Genomic DNA, 6,000 nt, shown 5'->3' with positions numbered 1-6,000 from the left:
TAACTCCGAAGGCTGCCGGTTCGATTCCCACATGGGCCAGTGGGCTCTCAACCACAAGGTTGCCAGTTCAATTCCTCGAGTCCCGCAAGGGATGGTGGGCTCTGCCCCCTGCAACTAAGATTGAACACGGCACCTTGAGCTGAGCTGCCTCCCGGATGGCTCAGTTGGTTGGAGCGCGGGCTCTCAACCACAAGGTTGCCAGTTCAATTCCTCGACTCCCGCAAGGGATGGTGGGCAGCGCCCCCTGCAACTAAAATTGAACACGGCACCTTGAGCTGAGCTGCCGCTGAGCTCCCGGATGGCTCAGTTGGTTGGAGCCTGTCCTCTCAACCACATGGTTGCCGGTTCGACTCCCGCAAGGGATGGTGGGCTGTGCCCCCTGCAACTAGCAACGGCAACTGGACCTGGAGCTGAGCTGCGCCCTCCACAACTAAGACTGAAAGAACAACAACTTGAAGCTGAACAGAACCCCCCACAACTAAGATTGAAAGGACAACAATTTGACCATTGTTCCCCAATAAAGTCCTGTTCCCCTTCCCCAATTAAAAAAAAAAAAAAAAAAAAATAATAATACCAAAAGTAGCACTATGATTAAAACGTGAGAAAATTAGTATCTAATATACAACCAAAACTAATGATATTCAAGATGCTTATAAGAAAATCAAAACAAAGCAAATAAATAACATAAGCAAATAAATACACAAAAGCAAAAACAAAAGCCCTCTATATTAACAAAGGAACATGTGTATCGGGGGGCAATTCTGTTCCTTTAAAATTGTCGTCTACTGCAAGAAAATCATGTTTACTGAAGATTTTTTCAGGGCTTTTGTTAAGGATTAGATAATATTGAGAATGGATGGCAAACGGGTTTTTTTTGTATTGGTCTCCTGATTGTTTTAGTATGATTTTTAGGATATTATAACTTGTCTTCAGAGAGGCTGTTAGAGGCCTGGGTACCACTGGTTATAATTGAAACAGATTGTTGTGTACAGAGGTTAAAACTTGTCTTGACTATAGTTTAAGGTCAAACTACAGTTTGAATATAGATTGAAAAGCCCAGTTTATAAAGCCAAAAATAATGATTGTGGTGCAATAATAATTGAACTTGTGATAAAAAGATCAGGAAAGAAATATAGGGAAAGTTAAATTTATTTTTAATTAATGTGAAACAGAAACCATATAAAAACTGTTAAATATAATTCTAAATATTATTTTAAAGTTGTAAGGCTATAATTTTGTGTTTCTTTATGCAGTGATACCGTTAATAGCTACACATTCTGGAATTCTTATGGAAGTATTTATTTCTTAATTAATAATGCATTAGTCCATTCATTGTATCATATGGGCTCTCTTAATTTTAATTAAACTATTTTTGATATGTTTGAATTAATAGCACAAGGAATGTCAAGGAAATGACTAACTCTCAATCACCACATAGAGAAAGAGGCAATGAATTCAATATTCCAATTTCTTCTACACAGTGATTTTTCTCTTTCTATGTCGGTATTTTCTAAAGACAGGGTGTTAAGGAGCTGCATGCAAATTGCTGGAAAATGCTGTTCAGCCAAGGGCTGCTTAGCCACAAAGAGCAGAGACCTGAATTTAAGTAGGCCTGGGGTCACTATGCTGGCAGATGGCAGGTGGGATAGGGGAGTGCTAAGAAATGACAGTAATGACTTCAAAGAGACACGCAAACCATAGGAGAAGGAGCAACGTCTAAGGTCAGGCCAAGAAGCTAAATTAATTCTATACAAGGTCCTGATCATGGGGCGATCAGCTATTTGAAGGAAAAGGAAATAAATACAGTAAGAATTTAGAAGTGTGCTTAAGGGAATATTCTTTCAAATGATTGCTGTGTTTTCCAAGAAGTCTTAAAATGTGATACAGTGATTTTTTTCTCATATATGTTTGTACAGTTTTAAACTTTCTATAACTTTGAGTGAAATTAAGCTAGGCACTGAACCTTGCAGTTCTGAAATGGACTAAAGAATTTTCATTCATTTCATTTGACTAACAGCTCAATCTATTGCCCTTACATGTAAAACTTGCAAGGAATTTAAATCCTAGCTGTTTTCACTAGCTGAAGAATCTTGGACAAATCATGCATTTCCTCATATGCAAAATGGTAAATGGGTAGGGGAGAGAGAGAGCAAATTTGGATCTAGAGAGTAAGTTAATCATTTTACAGCTCTAAAACCTGTGACTGTATAAACAGAAAATAAAGTTGCTCCTTCCATCAATTTTTACTTAGTTTGAGTACTTATTAGTTAAACCAACATTTCCCATTTGTAAAATTGAAACAATATCTATTTGTACCATAAGTATTAGCATCTCTATAATGTACATTAAAGTCTTAATTCAGCACCTAGCATATTGTATATGCTTAAAAACTATGATTTTATTCATGTTTTATTATCATTACCAATGTGGGAAACACTTGCATCTTCAGAGGATTATAAAAACATTTGCATTTGGAAAATTAGGAAAAAGGGAAGATGTTGCCTTTTGTGAAAAAAAATTTCCATTATATGTAAAATACTCAGGCACATTTCTCCAAGATTCATCTGGATGAGTATTCACAAGGCCCTTTCCCACAAACATACAGATATCCAAAAGGCCTATAAAATATACCAAAACTAACTTTAGACAAATCATGTAAAATATACACACCCATACACACATTTATAAACTATGTATATGTATATGTATATGTAGTATCTATACAATACATATTATCTATACTGGGGTTTACAAACTACCAGTCAAATCTGATCTCCATCTACTTTTGTACATAAAGTTTTATGTGAACACATCCAAGCTCTTCTGTTTATGTATGGCACTCAAATTGAAACTATTTACTAACTGGCTCTTTAAAACATTTGCTGACCACTGATATACTATACATATATATGTACACGTATGTGTTTATGTCTTTATATATTGTATCTATATATGTAAAGATATATAGATACAGAGATACAGAGATACATATTTATATAAATATACATTATATATTTTTATCAATAGTATATATATATATATATAAATATACATATATATATACAAGTATATGTATATACATATACATACACACACAAAAAGTAATAGTTACTATGTATTTGTCATTTACCAAGTGCCAAGCATTTTGCAGGTGTAAGCATACATAATTTTTATATTTATTAGGTAGTTAAAATTATATCCTTTTGTAGAGAAGAGGAAACTGAGGCACAAGAGATTAAGTGATATATCCAAGATTTCACTGCAAATAAGTAGCAGAGTGGTATCTTGAACTCCTGCAGCGTCACCTAAGGGCCCAGTCTGCTTATGAGGACCAAATGATGGTGCAGCTTCATACAGGCCCTTACTGCATGAAATCAAATATGGAAAGGGGGCTCTGGGGGTTAGGAGCTTCTTAGCCATGAGTAAGGGCTCATGGAGGAGGAATGGGGTGTTTTACTATTCACGTCATTCAGAAGGGTGTGTGTGTGTGTTCTGGAGAGTGTGCTATAATTACTCAGAATGTCCAGAAGGCCATCTTCTGTTTGCTCTGAAAGGAAAGTACATTTCAAACTTCCCTGTGGTTGTCATGAGCTCGTGGTAGCACGTGAACATGTCAGAGTCTATGATCACACAGAAACTATTTATTAATGTAATACTAAAAGTGTCAGGAAGTGAATAACTTTTAATAGCAATTACAGGCAATCCTGAGCAGTTACATATTTATATTTTGAAAATGAATTTTTAGAATTTTTACCAGTGTGGAACATTAACTATGTGTCAGCTTTTTTGGCCATTCATACAACTAGCTGAAGTTTACAAACTGAAGGTCCTACTGAGTCTGTCCCAAGGATAAACCTTTGATAAAACTTGCTTTTTATTCCAAAATTTGTACTTAGCCATGGACAATTGTGTGTGGCTCTTTTCAGAGTTCTATCACTAGAGTCATAAGCATTGCATCCAAGAAGAAACAAAATGAGCTTTTGAATTTACAATGAAATACATAAGTAGGTGTTTAAGATAAGCTAATATTTTGTTAATAGTGCTAACAGATACTAGATTTGTGCATACTATCTTGGGTGGGGCGAGTTAATTTTTAAAAAATCTTATTAGATTTACTGGGGTAACATTGGTTAGTAAAATTATACAGGTTTCAAGTATACATTTCTATAATACGTCATCTATATATTGCATTGTGTGTTCACTACCCAGAGTTAGTTCACCATATATTTGACCCCCTTTATCCACTTCTACCACCCTTTTCCCCCCTTACTCTCTGGTAACCACTCAACTGTTGTCTGTATCTCTGAGTTTTCGTTCGTTTGTCTTGTTTCTTTGTTGCTTTCAGTTTTATATCCCACATATCAGTGAAATCATATGGTTCTTGGTTTTTTCTGTCTGACTTATTTCGCTTAGCATAATAATATCAAGATCCATCCATGTTGTTGCAAATGGCAGTATTTCATCTTTTCTTGTGGCCAAGTAATATTCCATTGAATATATATATATATATATATATATATATATATATATATATATGTATATATGATCTTCTTTATCCAATCATCTATGGAAGGGACACTTTGGTTGTTTCCATGTTTTGGCCACCATGAATAATGCTGCAGTAAACACTGGTGTACATATATCTTTATGGATAAATGTTTTCGGATTATTTTGGGTAGAAGGGATCACTGGGTCATACGGTGGTTCTATTTTTAATTTTTTTGAGGAGCCTCCATACTTTTTTCCATAGTGGCTATACCAATTTACATTACCTCCAGTAGTGTATGAGGGTTCTTTTTCTCTCCAATCTTTCCAACACTTGTTATTACTTGTCTTGTTGATAATAGCCATTCTAACAGGTGTAAGGTGGTGTCTCATTGTGGGATTCACATTTCCCTAACAGCTAGTAAATTTGAGCATTTTTTTCATATATCTGCTGGCTGTTTATCTTCTTGGGAGAAGTGTCTGGTCAGGTACTCTGCCCATTTTAAAATTTGGATTGTTTGCTTTTTTGTTGTTGAGTTGTACGAGTTCTTTATATATTTTGGATATTAGCCCCTTGTTGGAGGTGTTGTTTGTGAATATCATCTCACATTCGGTTAGCTGCCTCTTTGGTTTGTTGATGGTTTCTTTTGCTGTGCAGCATCTTTTTACTATGATATAGTCTCATTCATTTATTTTTGCTTTTACTTCCCTTGCCATTGAGATCAAAGTCATGAAATCCTCTCTGAACCCAAGGTTCAGAAGTTTAATACCTATGCTTTCTCCTGTGCAATTTATTGCTTCAGGTCTTATGTTTAGGTCTTTGATCCATTTTGAGTTAATTTTGGTATATGGTAACAGTATAGTTTCATTCTTTTGCATGTGGCTTTCCAATTTCCCCAGCACCATTTATTGAAGAGGCTTTCTTTTTTTCCATTGTATGTTTTTGGTTCCTTTGTCAAAATTTATCTGCCCGTATATACATGGGTTTATTTCTGGGTTTTCAATTCTATTCCATCAGTCTGTGTGTCTTTTTCTCTGCCAGTACCATGCTGTTTTGATTATTGTTGCTTGGTAGTATAAATTGAAGTCAGGGAGAGTGATACCTCCAGCCTTACTCTTTTTTCTTAGGATTTCTTTGGCTATTCTGGTTCTTTTGTGATTCCATACAAATCTGATGATTTTTGTTCTATTTCTTTAAGAAGTGCCATCGGGATTTTGATGGTGATTATATTAAATCTGTGTATTGCTTTGGGTAATATGGCCATTTTAACTATGTTGATTCTTCCAATCTATGAACATGGAATGTCTTTCCATTTCTTTGTGTCTTCTTCAATTTCTTTTAATAATGGCTTATAGTTTTCAGTGTATAGGTCCTTTGAGTCCTTTGTTAAGTTTATTCCTAGATAGTTTATTCTTTTTGTTGCAGTTGCAAAAGGAATTGTTTTTCGCATTTTTCCCCCTGAAATTTCATTGTTAGTATGTAGGAATGCAATGTACTTTTTTATTTTTTTGGAA

Source organism: Rhinolophus sinicus, linkage group LG01 (genome assembly GCF_036562045.2).
Source record: "Rhinolophus sinicus isolate RSC01 linkage group LG01, ASM3656204v1, whole genome shotgun sequence".
NCBI lineage: Eukaryota > Metazoa > Chordata > Mammalia > Chiroptera > Rhinolophidae > Rhinolophus > Rhinolophus sinicus.
The sequence above is the reverse complement of the archived record's forward strand: the minus strand, read 5'-3'. Positions refer to the sequence as shown.